This window comes from Pithys albifrons, chromosome 4 (assembly GCF_047495875.1).
Source record: "Pithys albifrons albifrons isolate INPA30051 chromosome 4, PitAlb_v1, whole genome shotgun sequence".
In the NCBI taxonomy this organism is placed as follows: Eukaryota; Metazoa; Chordata; class Aves; order Passeriformes; family Thamnophilidae; genus Pithys; species Pithys albifrons.
Genome location: NC_092461.1, coordinates 81,137,884 through 81,162,452, shown reverse-complemented (window position 1 = coordinate 81,162,452; position 24,569 = coordinate 81,137,884). Strand labels below are relative to the sequence as shown.

The 24,569-nt window shown below is 38.8% G+C and overlaps 1 protein-coding gene across 13 annotated transcripts in view; it reads right to left on the bottom strand.

Moving 5' to 3' along the window:
- PTPRM (protein tyrosine phosphatase receptor type M) overlaps positions 1-24,569 on the bottom strand; it is a 467,851-nt gene that overhangs the window by 182,264 nt on the left and 261,018 nt on the right. The window lies entirely within an intron of this gene.

The window sequence follows — 24,569 nt, the reverse complement described above, 5'->3', positions numbered from 1 at the left end:
TTCATACAGCAGTTCTTAACATGCACAATCTAGGCATTTATTAATTGAAACTTATGAATCTATAATTATACCTCCACCAAAAGTAATTCCAAATCATAAACAAAGGGAAAACAAGCTTGACTACTTCATCATTGAAATGTCAGCTTGATTTTGTCTCTCTAAAACAGTCTTGATGCTTCACATAACTGAAGCAATAAAGTATTTCTTAAAATTCGTTTTACAGAAGGAACTGAATATAGACTAAGATTATCTGAATGCATTTACTAGTCTTAATACAACTGCAAGTCAATTAAAAATTTTGGGTCTCGGATCTCTACCTGTAAACTCAGATAAGGAAACTTTCTTATTTCTCCGGCCTGCTTTAGGTATTCAATCTAAAAACTATTCAAGATGCTCTTTCTTATTTTTCTTGAAAAAAAAAAAAGATGGGCTTTTTCCCTAGGAAACGTGCAAAGCCTGCAAAGCTCTTAAACTCCACTAAGAGTGCCCCAATTAGCTGTGTAAACTGTTGGGCTACCTTGGCAGAATGTTAGGATGACACTTACGAGCCTAATTTGAAGTTTTCTGCTCGTTGTAGTAAGTCTTTTCTTAGTCTCATGCTTTATTATAAATACATATAACTGGTACTTTTTATAGATCTATTTCTCTTGACTATCTTGACTTGCATGCTTGCTTTGTTCTACGCTAACAGAGTCAAACAATAGAATGACCTTTAATCTACAACTTGAGCATTATTTCACTCATTCCCACAGCTCTATTTATCTGCATGCTAGAATCACTTTACTACATTCTTCTACTAAAATATCAGTTCCAATAAAAGGCAAAATTAAGAAACCCAAACCTCACCCTGTTATCTCAGGTTAATGTCCATGAAGAACCTGATTGTTCAAACCTAAACAGTCTACAGGGTGCCGACAGTATCAACAATACTGAAAATTCTTCTATCCTACTGCCATTTAAAACATAAGCTCTTTTTAAATACATCAGTTGTTCCATCAGTGTCTCACTTCTAAAGCTTCGTATATCTTTGTTCATCAAGTGTGATGCAGGTTTATTATCTAACATTGTTTCTTGAACAGAATACAGTCTTCAGACAATTTTTTCTATATTATATGCAGCAACATAACTTCATCTCTATCATGAGTTGTCTCTGAGACAGTCATAACATATTTACATGGATTAACATTCGGGATTTTTATCTACTTCTTCCTGGCCTTACAGCATTAGGTTCTTGTAATTCATCGTATAACTTAAAATTTTACGGTATTAGAAATTATATGTAAATTGTATCTTGAAATGGAAGTGGGAAATTACTCTTTAAAGGACAGATATTAATAATTTACAGTTAGAAGGCAAATAGAAGAAGGCTACAAGAAATTTCCACTAACTCTCTTCCTACTGTGCAAGACTCTGGGTACTCATTATATGTGGCATTAAACACAGGTGATAAACAGTCCCTGACTTACCAGGTGTCTCACTATCACAGCTACACAGGCATTTCCAGTGGTCAAGACTTCTAGTAAGACTTAATATATAGTGAATAAAATACAGTCTGTATACAACCATTTCCAGTACAGATGCAAATCCAGAGAACCAGCTGAATAGCTGTTCCATCCCTCTGATCACTGTAGAATTTTGCATATTTTATCCAACAGAGAAGCACACATTGTTCAACTGGGGACTAGAAGTAAAATCAAGGAGTTTTTAATTAGCAGCAGGATAAATGAGCATGCCTACCAGTGATGGAGAAGACTGTTCAAGGTAGACCCCTCCATTTCAAGACTATTTTATTTGGGAGATCAGAAATTTTCTTAGCTTTATGTAAAACACAGCATTGCACACTATACTTTCTAAAATGATAAAAGAGTGAGGAATCTTAAAAAAAATCCCTTGTAGGAACATAATATTCAGAAATGAAAATATAGAACTTATAGCAAAGAAAAACAAACAGAGCAGACAAAATCTCCACATTAATTCTGCTGTACCAATGCCAACAACAATGTAAGTACTGTTAAAGTAATATATTTATATGTAATTTATAAGGGGATAAAGGGAACTAGGCTGTGCTGCAAATAATATTAGCAGAAAATGAAAGCAATCAAAAATCTTCCAACTGTTTACATTTAAGCACATGACATACAAGTGTTAGAGGTGTATTGCCTATTTCTTTGTGCAAGTGAAAGCAGTCTTAAATCCTTGTAACTTCTTGGGAAGAGAGTTGCAAGTGCTTATAACTTTTTGTTTGCATCTATTTGATGTCAGAAGGTTTTAAGGAAACAAAAGCTCCACAATCTTTGGCAGACTTCTAACACTGTGGGACAGTTGTTGCTTCACAAATGTAAGAAAGGTACTAAACAAGTAAAATACTTTGTGCTATCAGCCTGTTGAAACTTGAATGGAATGATTCTACTTCCACACCTGGCTTTATTTAATAGCTTTGCAGGTCAAGAGATAAGTCTGATTAGATTTTTCAAGGCTGGGTCTATCTTCCTTCTCAGGAAACACTATTAGTGGCATCTGAAATTTCCAGCCCCTGGGGAGAAGTGGAAGTGAAGAAATCTTTTGGAATCAGACCTGGAGTGAACACAAGAGAGACTAATATTATACAGCACCCCTATTGTCATGCAAGGAGCCCTATTTCTCAGATCAATCAAAGCAGAAATACTTAAACAGCTGTAAAGGAGGAGATAAGACAGCTTAGGTTCAGCCCCTAGAGGTACTGCCAAATGTAAACTCTCAGGTGTCGTAATAAGCTTTATCTTCACAGACTCAAGTCCACTGTGGAACAGTATCTAGTTTTTAATGTGAAAGTCCTAAGCTGCTTTGTGACTGCCCAACTCTTTTGTATGGACAGTCTCAAAGACTTGAAAGTCAGTATTTACAAAGTGGATTTTCTGGAAAAACACATCCAAGCAAACCTCTCCTTACCACTCCTATGGATTTATATCAGAAATCCTGACAATCTTTCAAATAGGAAGCTTTATTTCACTGGAAGTTAAAGATATTATGCTTGTTCTTTCCTCCAAGGACAGTCACCAGGGGAAGATATGAAAATGTGTTCAATTCCCTTAAGTAGGAAAATATTTGCTACATAATATCTAACTGCAGAAGAGTCAGATAGGGGCTGAAAGTGGTAACTTAAAAGCCACTGTAATATCATCATAGACTCAAATATTTTCCAAACATAGAAGAACCGAAAATTTCTTTTATGCAAATCTGGACTCTCTAGGATTTATGGGACACATCAGAGCCTTGGTTCCAGAAATTATTAGAAGAAGATCTGCAAGGAAAAAGAGACTATGCTGCATGCTCCTTTCACTTTCCATTGGCCAGATGTATGACACCTAGTCCTGATGACAGTGTCTTTAACTTCCTGCCTTATTTCCCAGTACACAGAGTCACTGTTCTAGAAAATCTAAGCACACTGCATCAGGAGCAGAGAATGCCCAGCAGATCTTCAGGCAACCATACACCATTTGTGGAATGGTTCTGAAATGTTTCTGCCTTTAGATTCAGTTATCACAAATGACAATTCAAAATACAGTTTTATTTCATTAGTAAGTAAGTCAGAGAAGGAGAGAGAGGGTAAAAAAATATTTTAAGAATTTCAGTTTGTAATACCTTGCTGTTTAGCAGGACAATAAAAGGCTGCCAACATGTAAGCAGTAGTAGATAATCTGTATTCTGTTTTACAACATACAGTGTGCTGATGTACTGCTGTTTTAACTTTGTCCAGTTCTTTGCAAAAAAATCAATAGATTCAACACATTTGCTAATCTAACCTTATTCAAAATAGGTATTAGTTTACTACTGAAACAGCATATGAAAATTTGTAAGAGCCATTTGCCCAACACACATAAGTGGTGGTTAGACATAATGCCAACATTAATTGCAGGACAAGAGATTATTCTGTTGTTAACTGAGATTTGTGAACGGGCAAGGGAATCAAAACTATTCTCTCAACCCTCCCAACCCTGCTAATCCTTGATAAAAATTGATGATTTTTTTTTCTTCCTGGTTATACAGGTTAATTATTTCTACTTATTTAAATACTGATACCCAGCTAAGACTGGGAGTGATACTACCACACTGGCCTACAAGTCTAAGTGACTGTCATAATTACCACAAACAAGATGACAAAGATGCAGCTATGTCTTCACAACTTTTAAATCCACTTCTACACCTGAAATTCTTTAATCCTGAAATAGAACTTCCCCACCCCCACTCTGCAAGGGACTCAGTACTGCTCTATAATGATAAGATCAATTTGATGAGGCACGAAGTATTAGCAACACATAATTCTCTCTCTCTCTTTTTCTATATAGGTAATCATATATATCCATTTGCAATTTTGAAGGTGAAGTTTTTAATTATTGTTTCTTCTGCTGAAAAAATAAATGTTCTAAAATATTACAGGCCACAAAAAACCTCTATGATCAGATACATACTTCTTCTGAAACACTTCTGACTTCTCTGTGGCTGTTCTTAATAGAATGTATGTATTTGGCTACTTTTTCTTTAAACTCAAAAATGTCAAGAAAATACAAAAACTGTGTACATAGCCTTGAGACCCACACAAAACAAACTGAGTAAAAAATGAAAATAAAATTAAACATACTTGCAATAGTACTGTTTCACACTGAGTTCAAAGCAGTCTTCTTGAAGTGTAAGCAATATAACACAAGAGAGTACTTGGTTCTATATTCAGAAATTCTTTCACCTGTTAACTGTACATTTGCTGGACAAGGCAAAGACATCTTTAACTACAGATCTCCCCTAATGTGCTCCATACTGTATCAATGAGATCTGCTAAATACAGACTGCAAGTGACAAGCTAAGCAGGGCACCAGAGATCAGGGAGTGTTTTTTGGTAGAGGTTTTAGTTTAGTTTTGTTTGCTTTTTTGTTTCAGAAAAAAAGGAAATGTTTAGTATGAGTGGACTGTAAGGGTGCATTTAGTTTGCAGATAAGTAACTGCATGTGAAAAGAGAAAAAAAATCTGAGTTAAATAAAACCAGAAAAAGATTGAAATATTCAAATACAAAAGGCTACATGAGGAAGGAATGTAGACGAGAAGAAAATAAAAGAAAAATAAAAGAACACATAATGGACTGAAAACAGCTGGAGATGCATCATCCTGTTTAACAAGAAAAAAAGTAATAGCAGGAATGATAAAATAAAAATCTAGTCTATCTAATATAGATACATGTTAAACAAAGCATTTTTAACAACTTACTGTCAGTGATTTTTTCTAAATTACACACAATGTGTTTGTAAAAGGTGTTTGACTTCGTAGCAATATAACAAAATCAAATACCTTTTACAAACACATTGTGCCTAATTTATAAAATTATTTCATAATATGGTTGTGAAATCATATTATAAACTTTTGTAAGACTGGCACTGTCATTCAAGAATGACTGCTGCAGGATCTCTTTACACTCACTATGATCTATTGAGTATTTTTTTAATTGTACTACCAACTGACACTTGGCTTCTTCCATAAATAACTCTGGTAAATATAAGCTTAGAGTCTTTCTGATAGGTATGCCACCATTATATTTTTGGCAAACATAAAACATCTCTGCTGACAGCTCTTTCGTGTATATGGGACAACAACATCCCATTTACACTGATCAGGCAACTAGGTTTTTTAAATGCCATTTGAAACAGAAGATGCTTCAAAGCTTTATAAATAGTCTAAGATATTACAAGTTTTACAGTAAGAAGTTCAGAAATGTGTACCAAACAACATCCTGTAATCCCATCTATATTCCACATATCACCTGTGATACTCAGCTTCCACTCTTAACACTCTCAGCATCTTTTAGTATCTCCCAAACACTGTCTGCAAAGAGGCAGCACATGCTGTGGCTGTTTCTGGGCCACACAGGGGCTGGCTGGTGTGTGAATTGTAGCACTCTACAGATGGACCAAATGAAATGAACTAACGCAGCCTATCCCTCAAATGCTAATCAAGATATTTCACAGACATTCCAAAATATGTGAGAAACTATTTATGCAACATTCAAGTATTTCATCTGTGCCTGGAAATTTGCAAGAGGTCCAGTATTAATAAGGGAAGGAAGGAACACATAGGCAGCTGAACAGGATGATACTTAAGATCAGTTTTTTTAGGACATCAGCAATAAATTTTAACTTAGTTATGTTCCAGAAAGTTTAATTTTGATCTTCGATATGTAATGATAGCACACACCAGACAAGGAGTACTCCCTTTCTTCATTTTACCAGTGAAAGGTTTTATTCCTACTGAGTAAGGACTCAGTCCCTTTAGGCAGCAGATACTATTGATCTCACTCCACAAGGCTTTGTGCTCTTAATTTAAACCCAAGCAGCAATATCACTAACTTAAATGATGCTGGTCTAAACCAAATTACCCCAAGTTCCAGATTCTCCAGGGCTTTGAGACTGACATCCCTACAGAGAAGTACAAAATAGGGTTGCCTCCTACCTTCCTTACAGTCTGCTTGCAACATGCCTTTAAAATGAATAGAAAGCATAGATTGTGTGGATACTAATTCCACAAAATAGTCCACAAGGCCACTGTTCTGAGATCTTCCGGTAGTCAACATGGAAAACCCGAACAAATAAATAAATAATCGTCAGAGAGTTAGCTATATATATAGCTGCTTATTATGACACACCAAACCATTGCCAAGTTGTTCATAATCATCCATAGATATCTTTTGCTTTTTTCTTTAGAGAGGAAAAGAAAATTTCCATTAATTTTAACATTAAGGATAGGAATGGAGAGAGCATAATGTATTGATTGCAGAAAGTTAGACAGATTGTCTCCACCTGCACCAGAAATAAAACTGTGCTCTCAAACAAATCAAGCCCCAGTTCTGTATCTTCTAGGCCATCCTTCCCACCACAGTAAGACCACAGGTTTTCTGTAATCAGAAACACACTGCAGTTCCTCCCCGACCATCTGAAGAGGCTCCGCTGCTCTTCATCTCTGCAATAGAGCTCTCCCTTGGGGAAGAGGGGCCTCCTCATTTTCTAAGTCACTTTGTTGCACACAAACAAAAATAATTTTTTTAAAAAGCTGCCAGTGTTTCAAGAGGCTATTTCTGTCGATATCAAAGAATTAACAAACCATCTCAAGTATAGACCTTCTTCTATACTATCCTGCTGGTGATCTGTCTTAATTTGAGTACTTTTTTCCAGCAATCGCCTACTCAAAACTGTGAAGGAAGGAGGGTGAGGGTGAGAGGGAGGTTGGGAAAGAGAAGGATGTAGAGGAAAAAAGGGAGAGAGAGAGAGGGAGAGGCAGAGGTGGAGGGAGACTTCAGTAAAATCCTACTGAGAACAGAAATGCCAGCTAGTCACAAATTATGTGGGAAGCTTGTACAATGAAAACCACCGATCATCAAAGTTATCTAGGTTTATGAAACATTTCTCTCCAATCTTGTTTACAGTTATTTATATAAGACTTCTCCCATCTTTCAAAACTTTTATTAAAAACACCTTATTTCCATCAGAATAGCTTAGTGTAACAACTCCCCTGCCTCAGTACACAGTGCAATGAAAGGAAAGCATTTCAGTTTATTCCAGTTTAAAGAACAAATAGCAAATCAACTTAAATGCTCTGATGTTTACATCTGTCATGCTGTGGAGGTGTTTGTGCTTAGCACAGCTCAGAGAACAGTGTGTAACTCCTAGTACAAAAAGAGTATGACCTAAACTGGTCTTGCTCATAAAATACAATAACAAAACCAGTTAATAGCTGGCCTTGCATACACCATTTTTATTAGATCCCATATGTCTGATATAAGAACACAGCATTGAGTATTTCAGTCTTGTAACTTTAATTTCTCTCTCTCCTGGTTTGATCAAGATAAGATAAGTTCTAAATTGCTTTGAAATATTAGCTGGGTACCATGAATGCATTTTGTATTCTCTCAACCATAACTCATTACATGGCGCTTGCTTGGCATCAATAAGTCACTATCACTTTAGTGTGTGCACGTACGTGTGGGAGCGTGTGTGTGGCTCAATACCCTGCTGGTAGGCTATTTAGTGATAAAATCTGATATAATAAAATATTAATTACAGCTGAAAGGTTGGGTGAGAAATATGAACTCAATTACAGTCCCATATTGTAAGCAAAGGGGAGGGAGAAAAAATCCTTTAGCTAAAGAAGTTTGGGATAATAAAAGAACTAGAACATTAGACTCAAGCTGAGTGCTCCCTGAAAGGCCACCTGTTATTAATCTTCACATCAGGCATAGAAATTCAAGTAAATTAGGTCAAGATGAAAGATTTTTGCTGCAGATTTTTTGACTTAACTAATTTAAAGATTTCTTTATCTGAGCATTTTTTCTTTGATGTCACTGCAATTTAGTAATTAGAAACTTGTAACAAGCACAAGGACACAACAATTGTAATTAGAAGTTAGATATCATACATGATATGCAAAATGATCACCTTATATGGTGACAAGAATTAGTAGTATATACCAGGAGTCATTGTTTCAGTCACATTAGCAATTTCTCAGCACCAAACTGTAGTAGAAGTGGTTCTGTCACCTTAGAAAGTCCTTCTTGTGGTTTGCTTGTTTTTCAAAAAATACCAGCAGTGGTATATAAATTATTTTGAGACTTCATACATACATTTTTGTTCATCTGTTCAATTTACCTGAGTGTGAAATCAGATGCATTACCAAAGACTTAATGTGACCAGACTGTAAACGAACACAACTGTGAGTCAAAGTTAGTCCAAATCAAATAATATGACCTTGAAATACCATGAATAGAAGTGAATCATAAGAACTGAGCCAGCTTATCTATTACTGCAGGCTAAAATGTGCCATTAGATAATAAAATAAGATTTTCATTGTCTGAGAAACTGTGTTCTCTATTAACCATGTTTTCTATTTGAACAAATGCTGCTGAAATGATGGCAATATATTTTGGTACAAAGCCAGAAAACAGACTTTCAATGAATTTACATTTATGATACTTGGAACAATCCAAAGACCATTTCAAAGCTTCTTAATCAGCTTTATGTTCTTTGTTTAAATTCTTTTTAAAAAGAACACAGAAAAATGATAAGTTCATAAGTACAAGATAAAAGTATCTTGGTACAGCAAGAGAGGTGCTTTTATAAGCCAATATTACACCATTTAACTTACCGGTTTTCAGGTTGCCAAGGCTAATTTATAGAACAACAGGAAAGCGTGGAAAAAGGAGTAAAGTCTTGTCAAAGATTAGAAGAAATTAAAGAAAGCAAAACTGTCTAACATAATTTAGTTTAAGAAAGAACAAATTTAGACGGGTCTTGTGCTGGTTTAAAGGCAAACCAGCAGGGGAAATAAACTCACCACGAGAGAGATTATAAGTCAGAGCTAAAATTTATTAATAATATTACAATAAATACACTGACACAAAAAGGGAAATTGCTTTCAACTCACAAAAACCCAACAGTATAACCCAGTATCCTGGGGCACAAACCCAAGGGGGTTTGTTTGCCCTTGTGCTGAGACCCCTGTGGCTCCCCCAAGTCCAGAGCAAAAGGAAATGAAAAACCTGTTGGTGCAGGTGAAGGCTGGGGTCTGGGTGAGAGCGGTGATCTCCTCCTGTCAAGGTCCTGCTGCTCCTCTGGATCTGACAAGAGGTTCCTGAGGTTTTCTTACCCACCACTTATGTACCCTCAGGGAGCACCCAGTCCCTCCCCCAGGGCAGGGACTCACACAATGGGTGATTAACTCGAGCCAGGGGGTGTTGAGCTGTTGATGGCCCATTAGCAGCTCCGCCCCCCTCAGGCTGGATGTGAAGGTGATAATGGCTCCCTGGGCAGCTGCTGCTAATGGCCCATTGTCCTTGGGGAATGAATAGAGGGGGTAGAATACACAGCTTTGATCACCCCACACACAGTGTTAACTGGTCCCTCCTGCTGAACTAGTACAGGTCTGATAGAAATACTCAAAACTGAAAGCCATGGCAGGGCTGACTGATCCTTTCTTTTCAATCTGACTCAGAAGAAAATACTGGTAACACAACAGTATTGAAGTACAGATCAATGAGAAAGAAACAAAAGGACATTCCAGGAGTCGAACACACGCAAACCAATATCCAACAATCTGTGCCATCACATAGTCTATCTTATCAGAATCAGAAGCAGCATTTCTCAAAGCGTATGCTTGACTTTCTGATACTCGAAGAAAGCTAACTACTGCTTGAAAACTGTAGGTCTGCTTCTGACTGGAACATAAATATTCATTACAATCCATTTTCAGCTCCAGAAAAGTCATTGAAGGCACCTGAACCATCAGATTCCACCTGGTTCCATCCTGCTACAAAAACCAGGTTGCAAAGAAGAAACAAACTAGCTATTTTACTTATTATAAAATATGACAAAACCCACAGTCTTCCCAAACTGGTTAAGAATAGATCTAGCAAGGGTTAAATGACCAGTTTACATGGATACCCAAGAAAAAAGGAAGGCCAACTCTGACTTGACACAGACAATCCTAGTTCTTTAAGTCTACATGGGATGAACATGTTATGTCATTGCCACTAAATAACTTTATTTGTTTTTAAGTAAGTACTATACTATTATTAGAAAGAAATTCTTTACTGAGAGAGTAATCAGACATTGGAATGGCCTCCCCAGAGAGGTGGTGGATTCACCATCCCTGGAGGTTTTTAAGATCAGTCTGGATGTGGCACTTAGTGCCATGATCTAGTAATCACAGCGGTGCTGGATTAAGAGTTGGACTTGATGATCTTGGAGGCCTCTTCCAACCCAGCTGATTCTATGATTATGTGATTCTCTATGTTGTTACCATTCTACAATCTTCTGAGTAGCTGGATAGAATAGGATAAAATAATACACTGAGATTAAAAGGAATGGAGTAACGGAAAAAAGTGTCAGTCGTCATGCAAGAACCTCCCCTAGTAATTTCTACTTTCAAAGAAATCCAGGGCTCCTTCCAAGGATTCCTCAAACGCCATGAAGAAGATCAGCAGCTACACAGAACTAAATGATAAGAACAATGAAAAAAATACTTGGACAAATAATGTGATGTTCTTAAGGAATAGGAATATTTCCTCAGATATAAGTCCATATGTAAATGATAAGATATACTATTGCTCATTCTCCTGTATTCAACTCCCAATTTCTGTTTATTATATGTGACGCTGCATCCTAGAGCAGTGGTTCTCATTCTGTTCTCCACAAATTTCTAGAGATGCAGTTTGCAAAAGGTAAGAAAAACATACATGGAGCGTAGAGATTTAAAATCACAACACAAAGATCTGCACACACAGTGCAACATCTTTGGGGTTTTACAAATAAAAAAAAATTCTATTAAGAAAAACAGATTACAAGTAACCAGTATTGTACTTCAATATTTTCCAGTAAACCACAAACCACTGCAATTCTGTGACTATCCTCTGAAGAGTGTCCATTAGGTGTGGACACTGCAAATGCAATGTGCATAACTACAGCCAGTTGCACAGCTTTTACTTATGAATGTAGAATAATATGCACATGCATATTAATCAAGGAGCTTGGATGTTACATAGAAAAGAAGAAGTAGTATTTAGAGCAGGAGACAAGCTAATGGATTAATGACACTGTCAACACTAAAAGAACAAAATCTTTATATTATTCTACAAAGCTGTGCACTGGAAATTCACTACTGAATTGGGCTGGGGAATTAAGCAAATAGCTGTAGTAAAATGAGTGGTTTTTAAGCAGAGGGAGAATGCTTGTTTCCTCCATTTTTTCAAGGATGCTCTGCAATCTGCTGGTTTGTGCACTGTACAGAAAGAAAAAATATTTGCTGAGGCAGCTGAATGAATACACAAGCCAATTTCAACAGGTTTTTTGATTCAAAGCTTGAAAACTGCTGCTCATTAAAGCACTCACAGAGGATATGAAGGTTTTAATCCGTTCAGTGAGGGGATACAACATGGATCACAGACAGACTGGCTCAAACAGATCTGCTCTGGTCATTTAAGATGCTGCCTCATTTGTCCATTTTCTCCTGCCAGATGCTTTGTTCCCATGAGAGATTGGTGGAAAGCAGCATATGCCTGTGCTTCAGTTGCAACTGCAAAGGCAAGCGTTATCACTGCAACAACCCAAGGCACAGACACATTTTTCCTGCCGACTCTGTTGAGGGAGAGCAGGACCACAGCAAAAATAATCACAATAAAATTCTTGCCTGTCAATGCTATCATCTCTTTCCACAACTTAAATGCAGTGGGTTCCGGTCCAGCAATTTGGAAAGGGAGATTACTGTGTTCATTTTCATCCTTTCTTTTCTACAAAAAGGCTCTGCAGGGCACTTTAATAAGCAGTGCAGAATGATGCAGGCAGACACAGAAAGCAAGTCAGTTTTTGTGGCATGGTCCCCAGTTTCTCAGGACTTCTGTGGATAAATACAAGGCTGACCTTCTATTTTGTCAGTGAAGGTATAACTCTTCCTTCTCCCTGCACTGGGAATGACTCTGCTAGGATTAGGTGGCATAAAAACCTTGGCAGCATGACATCGTACAACTCTTCCCACAGGAAATCTGGCCGTAGATAAAAGATTCTGCACAGTTCAGGATTAGCACAACTGTTAAATACAGATGAGATTTTGGCCTTGTGTTTCTGCTACTCTATGAGGCTAATCTTGAAAACAGCTTCAACACTAGATGTGAGAATGCAGCTAATTCATCCATCCTCATCTGATTTCCCCACGGTAATTTCTCCCCAAGTTCAACACTTTTATAATGCCTTAGACATCTATCCTACCACTTTCTGAGACTGTTTTAGGCTGAGGCTTTTATCCTGCTCCTGACTAAAGTCATTGCTTTCAGTTGTAGAGCCCAGTAAGCGACTCTAATGTTTCTTTATGTCATTTAATGTAATCCAGTTGAGCAGATTAGCTTTTGCTTAGCAGTGCTTTAGAGTCATGATGCTTGTTGTAAATGCCAGTGATTTCCTTTCCTACTTAAATGAACAGTAAAACAGAAGAAAGTTTTCATCTTAATGTTCAGTAAAACGAATACTCCTTCAGCATCCAGTGTGAGAAATGACAGTGTTTCACTCGGAGTGCATTTGTAGCTTTTCTTCCTCTTTCCATGTACGTTCCTCTTTATCTTTTTGTTTCCTTTAAAATTACTTAATATTAAGTAAGAACATTTACTTGCTTGCTTGCAATTCATGATCAAAATGCTTTAGTACACACAGAATGGTTCAATCAACTATTATTTACATTGAGAGTTAGAAATTGCCCCAAATTACTTTGTCCTGGAAACCACAGTCCTCCTGCCATACATTTATGCATTAGTAACAATCTTTTTTTAATGCAGCCATTTAGTGTTTGCTAGTGAAAAAAGGGTTTGTACAAACTTGCTTAAAATGCATAATACTGGAAAAAAATCCTAAGGTCAATGGCAGTATGAAAATGCACTATTATCAAAGAATCTTTAGAAAAGGCAATAAAGTCGTACCAGTTACTTCTGTGTTGCAGAAGTTGTTATTATGGTACTGTGCTACTTTTCTGTGTATGAGAAAGGCCCTGCTGAATTTCGGTTCCCTGTTGCATAGACAGCCCTGGTCTGTGTGAGAATCTTGACAAAAGCTTGTGGTCTCTTATGGGATTGTCACATACAGAAAACTGAAAAAAAGACTCTGGGGACCACACTGCTGTGTGACTAACCCTCACACAATGCCACATCTCATAATCATTTATATAAACTTAAGTAGCATCACCTTCCTGACACGTATATGTATCTGTTTCAGTTCACCACTGGGTAGAGAATTTATATTGAACTGTTTATATATATATAAAAACATATATATATATATGTACATGATCGCTGAATTGAAATTACTCTCCTTCTGCTCCAAAGTTCATTTCTCAGAAGCATTTTCAGGAAATAACCATGTCTTCTCTTGGCCTTAACTGGCTAGCTGAAACAAGTTGAATTCTCCTGGTCCTTCTATATGTAACACAGGTTTTCCCTGACCATTTATGCCATAATGATCCACTGCTATTTCTTGGTAGATCAGCATTAGGCACAGGAGTTCACCTGAGGCACTACCAGTGTCTTGTACAATGGTGTTCATAGCTTGTACCCTTTGCTGGAAATCCCACCTGATGTGTAGTCTATTTGCCTGTTTCACAGTCATGCCATATTTTGATGATTCACAGGCACACTGGAAGCCTTCCATATACACTTTTGTCTTCTCTGTTATTTCCAAAAATGAGCCTCTATCTTAAAACGTGCATGTTTGTTATTAGCTCATAAATGCAACCTTTGCATCTCGTCCCGAAGGCTATTCAATATTTTCTGTGCAACATTCCAATCCAGTGCTGCAGGCAGGATTACTGTTAAATGGATTACAATGTGTTATATTTATATTTGATATCTGTAAACAAAATACTCAAAATGTCATTGGGTCACCTCTCAGTTGATAATTCAGTACTTCACAATACAGCACAGTGAACATGTACTTGTATCATGGTCACTGCTTTAGAGTTCTTGTGAACCACTTAAAAACAGATAATTTTAATACAAAAGAAAAGGAACTGAAACTCGAGAACCATAAAAAATATAAAATACATGACATAGCTAGAGAACAGGAAGATTAATGTGCAACATTGCCAAGGCTTCAGTACTAACAGTATCCAGGAAGATATGGTTTCCAGTACGACCGGCAAACATGACTTGAGTGCTTATTTCGTCAAATAGGTGAACAAACACCAAAAGTGACACCATACTTTTCAACTATAGACACCTCACTTTGGCACCTACCACTCCAGAGCAAAAAGACCAATGGGATTCAAACCTTCACAAAAACAGAAGAACTGAGGTAAGATGACAAGCCACTGTGGAAAATATAATTTCACAAAGACAAGGATATGGGAAGTGCACATATGTAATACACAATAAGATCGACAGTGAAAGTTCCCAGAGACAGCAATGGGTTATATGTGCCTGACAACTCCTAACTAGTTTTACAGGAATTTAGAATGGGTCACTCAGCACTGTGGCTACAAACTAACATATAGCTATGTGATACACACTGTCAGAAAATGACTTCAAAATGTCTCCAGAAAGTACATCCCCACATAATCCTGTTCAACAACCATTCAGGGAAATGAAGCCGACTCACATACTCCCCCTTCAATCCTTCCACAGTACACAGTAAAATGAAAATAAATCCCTGGCACACTTCAGTAAGCACAACACCATCTCTTTCTTACATATTCAAGGAGTGCTCTGGTTGGTCTGCATTTGAACTTGGGTATGTACAAATTGAGTACCCTCTCAAAAATATCATACAATGAAGTAATTTCCAGTGATGTTCATAACTCTTTCATTATGGTCCCTCCATTAAACACCTCTTTCTCTCAAGGCAGGCACCTAGAAATACACCTGGCCTCTGGAGCTGGTAGACAGGGAGAGGGAGCTGAATACCCCTCCTGTATTCCAGGAGGAAATAGTGACCGACTTACTGAGCCAGCTGGATCCTAACAAGTCTATGGGACCAGATGGGATCCATCCCAGGGTGATGAAGGAGCTGGCAGAAGAGCTTGCCAAACCGCTCTCCATCATCTTCCAACAGTCCTGGCTCTCTGGGGAGGTCCCAGATGATTGGAGGTTGGCGAATGTCACCCCAATCCACAAAAAGGGCTGCAAGCAGGACCCTGGCAACTACAGGCCTGTCAGCCTGACCTCTGTGCCTGGCAGGGTTATGGAGCAGTTCATCCTGAGTGCAATCACACAGCACCTTCAGGGTGGACAAGGGATTAGACCCAGCCAGCATGGGTTTAGGAGGGGCAGGTCCTGTCTGACCAACCTGATCTCTTTCTACGATCAGGTGACCCACCTGGTGGATGAGGGGAAGGCTGTGGATGTGGTCTATCTGGACTTCAGCAAGGCCTTTGATACTGTCTCCCATAATATACTCCTGAAAAAGCTGGTAGCCCATGGCCTGGACAAGTGTACCCTCTCCTGGATTAAGAGCTGGCTGGAGGGTCGGGCCCAGAGAGTGCTGGTGAACGGAGCTGCATCCAGCTGGCGGCCAGTCACCAGTGGTGTTCCCCAGGGGTCTGTGTTGGGTCCAGTCCTGTTTAACATCTTTATTGATGATTTAGATGAGGGGATTGAGTCCATCATCAGCAAATTTGCTGATGACACCAAGTTGGGAGGGAGTGTCGACCTGCTGGAAGGCAGGAGGGCTCTGCAGAGGGATCTGGATAGACTTGAGAGATGGGCTGATTCCAATGGGATGAAGTTCAACAAGGCCAAGTGCCGGGTCCTGCACTTTGGCCACAACAACCCCCTGCAGCGCTACAGGCTGGGCACAGAGTGGCTGGAGAGCAGCCAGGCAGAAAAGGACCTTGGAGTACTAATTGACAGGAAGCTCAACATGAGTCAACAGTGTGCCCAGGTGGCCAAGAAGGCCAATGGGATCCTGTCCTGTATCAAAAATAGCGTGGCCAGCAGGACCAGGGAAGTGATCCTTCCCCTGTACTCTGCATTGGTGAGGCCACACCTTGAGTACTGTGTTCAGTTCTGGGCCCCTCAGTTCAGAAAGGATATTGAGATGCTGGAGCGGGTCCAGAGAAGAGCAACAAGGCTGGTGAAGGGACTGGAGCACAAGTCCTATGGGGAGAGGCTGAGGGAGCTGGGGTTGTTTAGCCTGGAGAAGAGGAGGCTCAGAGGTGACCTCATCACTGTCTATAACTACCTGAAGGGAAGTTATAGCCAGGTGGGGGCTGGTCTCTTCTCCCAGGCACTCAGCAATAGAACAAGGGGGCATGGGCTTAAGCTCTGCCAGGGGAAATTTAAGTTGGATATCAGAAAAAAATTTTTTACAGAGAGAGTAATCAGGCATTGGAATGGGCTGCCCGGAGAGGTGGTGGATTCACCATCCCTAGAGATCTTTAAATGCAGATTGGACGTGGCGCTGGGTGCCATGATCTAGTAAATGAGCTAGAGTTGGACCAAGGGTTGGACTCGATGATCTTGGAGGTCTTTTCCAACCCAATCGATTCTATGATTCTATGATTCTATGATTCTATGATTCTATGATTCTACATTTGAGCCCCCTACACACTCAGTGGGAGAAACATGTCCCTTTGCAATTCCAGGAGGCTACTCTGACAAGACAGTCTCATGCTGTCTCTATGGGATGATCAATGCACTGTTTAACTCAGGAACTTACTATATTCAGCCAGAAGTAGATGCTTACATTTAAAGACCTAAAAGACAGGTTATTTGGGGCTTTACTGTATTTGCTTAAGACACAAATGTCTCAGTTGTCTGGTGAGACACGTGACAGTCATACCAGCTTTTCCCACAATAACCTAACAACTCTAGCATGTTCTCAGAAACCAGAGTCTGAGGTTCAACACTGTTTTTTAACCTGAGAAGCTCTCACCATGCTGCTCCCACACCCCAGCTATCTGTACAGCCCTACTGAGGCCTCCTGCTGAGGCTAGCCTAGCATGGAAACAAAAATACAAGAAGAATCAGAGAACCAGGAGAGCATTCACAAAGAAACCTGTCCAATTTCTGCTTTTCTTTTTAAATACCATTTAAAATGGAAAATTCCCATGAGAAACGAACATGGACTTCAGGTCTTTTGTTTGCCTAGGCAGAGCTTTAGGAACTTTGTACTTCTAGTCAGAGGTTTCTAATGGTCTACTGAAAACATAGTAATACTTGAAAACAGATTGGTGGCTCATACTTGCTAACAGTGAGCTGCCTAGAATCCATCTAAGCCACATATGCAACACTGTCTCCCTGTTAAATGGTTTGAAAGGTCCCTAGCAGGGCTGTGGCATCAGCCAGCTACCACTCTTCCCAAAATTTCTAGACATGAATCAGGGCCCATTCCCAACTAGCAATCTGTAAGGGGTGGTGGCAGTGCCTAGGAGCTCTGCAGTATAAATGTGTACTGGTTTTAGCCAGTTGGCCTCAGTAGAAGAGAATGGTACTGAGCATAAAATTTTTACTAGTAAATATTCACACTTGAAATCTGAACTCAAGTATATTAATCTGAGCACTGAGTAGCCATTCTTAGAAAGGGATCATGAAAAAATGACCCCAGTCTGTTCCTTGTAAGCTCAGAGACTGAGTTGTTCATTTTAGTAAGCACATTTAGGAAAAACACTTTTTATCAATTCTGACTGAAGTTGGCAGTCCAGAGCCAGCAACATGGCTGAGTTCCAAGAGCTTATGATTCACTGGTTAAAATGCTGCTAGACTTCAGCCTTTACTAGGGAGGTTAGAAAAGCCCAGTGCACCACAGGATCTTAGCAGAGAACTAGCCTAGCTGAACTAGACTGCTATGCTGTCAGAATGAGAGGTACGCAACAGAGAAGGCTATCATTAGGAATTATGCAACTTACTTAAGGTCAGCATGTAGAAGGAAGGTTAAAAAGAAACAAAAGAGCAGAATCTTGCAACAGTCCAGCAAATTTTTCAGTTGTTCATTATACCCCACATGGGTGAGAAAGTATTAGTGAGTTTTATTCTTGAGTTGGTCTAGCTTGCTTTATTTATCATGGATTAATTTCTATTAATTGCTAAATGACACTTTATGCGCTGGATTCTCAGTGACACAAGTTTGTACTTAAAGAAATCATGGATCAGTACTCCTCTACCCAGGGACCACGTGAGAAGTCACAGGAAAAAGATCACGGAAATTTCTGAGCAAGCCAGCAGGACATATGAAGCTGTACCAAGCATGTCCAGGCAACATCTACCGTAATTTTTAACTCAAGTTTGAGTTTCCCTGGCAGTCAAGAAGTCCAAACAAAAGCTAGCAAGGACAAGATCTCCTGCATAACAAAAGAAAATTACACCATTTTTACAGCATAAGTAATTATTGCACTGTTAAATCAATGAAACTGAAATTGACCTTTCTGTTGTAAATAATTATACTCGTTGCTATAAAGAAGTGACAATTACGGGCATTAATAAACTCCAGTCCCTTCGGTACCACAGACATCCTCAAACAAGTTTACTGGTTGCCTTGCAGGTTGCAAAACTATTATTTGGAAAGAGCTGACCTTACAGCATACAATTCAGGCCTCCATGGTTACAGATCCTTAAACAATGGAAATGATGCTTGTGGTGAGTAAATTAACGAATGTAAGTTCCCTTCATGCTCTTTAAACTTTGTGGTCTCACAGTATTTCAAATGGCTGTATTTTGAACACAGCATTTCAATGTATTGAGTTAGTTAAGCTACTTGAACATGAAGTTATCCTATCAAACACAACCATTTCTTTATCATGAATCCACCAAATATCCAGATTGTTTTATTAGTGAGCTCTTGAAAGGCCAAAGTTCACTTTTCATTTTATTGGGAAGTTTTCCAAATTCCACTGGATAATGTACAGTTCTGTTATTTCTCTCCTCAGATGTCTTCTTTTTTTTCTCTCATTACTGCATTATCACGTGAAGTCACTGGTAACAGCAGGAAATTACAGCAACATGCCAGCATTACACAATCATAGAATCATAGAATGAACTTGTCCTATTGCTGAGTGCCTGGGAGAAGAGACCAGCCCCCACCTGGCTATAACTTCCCTTCAGGTAGTTCTAGACAGTGATGAGGTCACCTCTGAGCCTCCTCTTCTCCAGGCTAAACAACACCAGCTCCCTCAGCCTCTCCCCATAGGGAGAGGTTTTTTCATATCCAACCTAAACATCCCTGGCAGAGCATAAGCCCGTGCCCCCTTGTCCTGTTGCTGACTGCATGAGAGAAGAGACCAGCTCCCACCTGGCTACAACCTCCTTTTAGGCAGTTGTAGAGAGTGATGAGGTCACCCCTGAGCCTCCTCTTCTCCAGACTAAACAAGCCCACCTCCCTCAGCCTCTCCCCACAGGACTTGTGCAAAGCAGGAATTGTGAGAGGAATTGTGAAAGCTAAAAGTAGAGATATTGCAAAGCCTTTATTTGCATGTGCTGTTGCAATGTTTTTGCCCACACGGAACACTAACCCATCTTTTATCGTACAAATCAGCATTCTCCCATTTCAAAACTCACTCCTTCGTGTATCCTGAATTTATAAACATAGTCATTATGTCTGTCTCCATAATTTATGCAAGGGAATTAATGCTGCACTCTTACTATGCAACACAGAAACTCAGACTGAGATACGAGGACCTCTTCTTTCAGCCTGTGGCTGCCATGTGATCACAATACCAATGAAAGTGGTTTGTGTTATTTTCAAAGGTATGGAAAATATCCTCAAACTTTTGTATTCAGAGCGTTTGAAACACTGCTACTTTGTGGGTTCCAGTGATACCTGCCACATGTTTCCAAACACCCTGGCTAGCTTGCTAGCTTTTGTTTGGACTTCTTGACTGTGAGGGAAACAACTTAATCCGCTGATCTCCTGACCAGTTCAGTGTTTTTGTAAAGATGGTACATTTCATTAATAATGGTAGTCAATAGCTTCTCTGGAAGGCTGTCTGTCAGATTGGAGGGTCCTGAAAAAAGCTCTCTCAGGCTTCAGATGATCCCATTTCTTCATATGGAGGTGTATGCACGACCTAATTGATGAGGCACAAGGAGTGAAAGAACCTGCTGCCAGCCTACGAGGGAGTAGAAACAGTGACAAAGTAGAGACAATGTCCAGACACGTGGAAAGCTGGTCCTCATAGCACCAGTCATGCTGAAGGAAAGAGATGAGACCTCAGGACATATCCTCCTGCCTTATAATGTGTGTGACAGCAAAAGGAAGGCAATTGTGATCTCTGCTTTGTGTGTAGTGCATGGTGGTTCTGGAAAGGAACTGTTGTATCACATGAGTCTCCATTTCAAAGATGACACCCTCAGTTTAACTTACTCCTTCCTACTACAGGTCAGTGGGCAGGAATTAGGTGCCCTCTGTCATTCATTTAAAAATTCCACTATGAGTGTTGTCGAAATGGCTAAGCCACATACAGAATGAAGTACTCCCTGGACTTGGGCTGACAAAAGTTTCATTACACTATGCATCTTCCTTTGAATCATACCGTTCCTATTCCAGGAACCATGTGCAGATGGCCTTCATTACACCTGTGGCAACAAACCAAGTATTTAAAGGGTACCTTTAAAAGTCTGGATAAGGTCAATAAGAAATGTCAGTCTCTGTGGAATTTAGGCAATCTGAACATCTCATGAAGTGTTGCTCTGATGAAGTAGTAGAAAGGTGTGCTTATCACTTTAAATAATATGTAGCTTGAAATTTCTGCCATAGTTTTCAGTTGTACCCCAAAATACTTAATAGCTTATTGTGGCCTTCTGAGCTGAAATATATGTTACTTCTTCAGGGTAGAGAGAGTAAAAGTACATTTCAAAACTAAGCACTTCAAATAAAGAGATGTTTGCTTTATTTTCCCAGTAGAGTTCTTACTTATGCATATTGAAGAAGCTGGGCACACAGATGACAGAGGGCATGCATGGAGAGTACACAGATTGCCTTCGCTCTAGAACACAGCTTTCAACTCACACAATTCAAAGTTCACTTGCTTCCTTCTGCAAGTTTTCTTTAAGCTACTTTTAAATTATACTACTAGGCAATTGCTGCAATTCCCTCCCTCTCCTCCTACCTGGGCTTTGCAGCCACAGGTGTTGCTGGACTGACCCACACACAGAGCAGGAAATAGTACTCTGGCATCCCAAAGTACTGCATCCACAGGACTTTGCCAGCTAGCACATTTGGCCATCCTGTTCTCTGACTTTAAGAGGAAAGTACCAACTGCCTGTGGGATCTGTAAGAGCAGAAAGGTTGGCTGAGTGAGCCACTAACTGATCAGAAGCTGGGTCAAATCCAGCTGAGCCAAACTCTGCAATGTAATATGAAAAAGAGATCAGAAGGCAGACTAGAGCCTGGATGTTCTTGCTTTCTTTCTCATCCACCTTGCTTTTTTCCCCAGTCTGCTGCTCCCAGAGTGCTTGCTATCACCAGGCAGTTCTGGTATTATCTGGGCCAAAATCTTTGAGATGTTTACTATTAAAGCTTTCTGAGGATGAGGCACAGAATAGCAGGAGGATGTGATATGGGGACATTCTGCTGCTTATCTAAACAGATAAAAGACATGGAAACATTTGACCTTTATCATTGCAAGACTGAATGGAAATAGGTGCAGTAAAGAATACTTCCTTCTCCCCACTGAAGCTAAAAGCTTGAAGGAAAACTTTTTCAGAGAAGGCCACAAGAACCTTTTATAATGAAATGTGGCAAACAATCTACAGCTTTTTCTAACACAGATGAATATATAAATAACACCAAATACATACAGTCACTGAGCATTACAGTTCCCATTTCTGTGTATGAGCCACATCTTAGCAATAAATCAGCATTTCTTAGTTGAAGTATATGGAACCGACCAATCTATACATTGGCAGACAATTTGGCTATAGAGTCTTCTAAACTTTCGGCTAATTTGCCCTAAAAAAGTAAAAGATACAATTATCATTGCCTTGGAAGAGTGAGTCCCCCCCAACAGATGTTCAAGAGTCCTCACAGAAAAAAAACTTGCATTTGTATGCTTTTTATACAAATTCTGTAAAACTTCACTGACTCTTTCAGACATATATATGAATAAAAGAGAATATCCACAATAAAAGATATATTACACAATTTCCACATAGACATCATCTTAAACTTTTTTTGTTTAATTTAAGCCTTGCAAATTACAATCATTCTAAAAATCAAAATAGCTTAGCCAGCTGTTAAAGAAGTGCATCCATTCATCGCTACTGAATGCATTACTGCTTTAAACATATATAATTCTGAACTAATCTCCTTGCAATAAACATAACAACAGACAAAAAACATGCTGTACCTGAAATTGAAGACAAAGTAAGCAGTATTTGTAGTATTAAAAATCTGACAAAATACATTTTAATCATGTCCCGTCTTATGAATTCTAAAACAACCTGGAATGCCATTTGGCCTTCATGATTAATGTGTACTTTATCATTGTAAACAGAGCTTTTTGAACATTTCTATAAAGTCTGCTTTTTGAATCAATATTTAAACAACCAGCACTGCCTCTTCTCTTCTTTCATGTTGTGGTGGTTGTGTGTGGATTCCAAATGGTGTAAGATACCAAGATTTTTCATATTTAAACAGAGAAAAAAAATTTAATCACAGAAAAAAGCTGCAATTCCAAACAACCTCAGGTATCAGCTTTGTTGACTTGAATGGCAGAATTTCTGCTCTCCTTATCTATCTCAGGAATTAAAGAATTCTATGAATCATGGTTGATGTGCTGATCAATAAAAGAACAACAATCATTTACACTGCTAGTTTAGTGCAGTTTCAAAAATCTGCATTAACCAAGCGGGTAGCTGTAGTAGAATCAATAGACGAGGCATCTTGCTTAGTGGTGTGGATAAATGAAGTATGACTAAACTTTTAACAGCCAATGAATACAGACTAAGATGATAAAATCCATATGCAGAATGTGTTCTGCATGCAGTGTGCTTGAGAGTGGAATGCACAATAAAACGTTAGAAGTATTAAGAAATTCTTGCTTTCATTTTCACTCTCTGCTGCACTCAGCATTTACACTGTGAGTTTGCAGTCAGCATTCCTTTTATTTTAAGACCTGTTGCAAAGGACCTCAGTAAATTTGTTGCTGTTTGTTCATCTGTCAGTTCTACAGCCTCACGTCTCTTTAAATCTCTCCTCCTATTTGCCTATCCTCTCATCCTCTTATTCGCCCCACTTTAATCTCCTAATGAGCTCCTTTCTATTGTCAGTAAAGTTTCTGATCTGTCACTACTGCTATAGCAGTCAATCATCTTTAGTTCATGATGCAGATAAAAGGAATGAAACCATTTTTTATTAATGGCCTAATATGTTCATGTTTAAACAACAATGACTCCAACTTGTATTATTTTAATCCAGATTCTTGAATTTAGGAGTACATTATAGCTTTGTGAGATAAAGTAAGACAAACATCAAGTAATTCTGTTTCTAATCTAACCTGCTAAATCAGTTTCATTAAATGTGCTCTAATGTTTTCTGCTTTCTACCTTGGGTGGTTCAGACTTTCCTGAAGTGTTACATTTTCTTTTTCAAAAAGCTGCCTGAATGACCGACTGGGTAACATTTCCTAAACGCATCCCCATGTATACGTAATATATACAGCAAATAGTAAAAAAGCCCCTAATTATATGAAACACTGAATAGTCTTAAGAAACCTAAAGAACATTTATTTTCATTCATGCGTATGTGAGAATATCAGATCTGTATTTCCCAGACAAACAGAAATTAACAAAAACCTTATAATCAGGATGAAAGTACTTGATCAGTTTGGATGGAAACTCTTCCTACAGTAATGAAAAAATTAACAAGGATACACAATGAGCCAAAATGAAAAGCATCCTAAAGCTTTGAAAAGTCTTTCATCTAAATAAAGAACTCATTAGTGGTTCTCATTCAAAATAATCTAACTATCCCTCTGTTTTCTTCACTGAAAAGCAGGCATCATTTATTCTAGTCAATGAGGAACTTACACAGTACCATGTATATCTGGCAGTGAAATAAACCTCTGAAAATTGGAAATTCATTAATAGGTGCTAT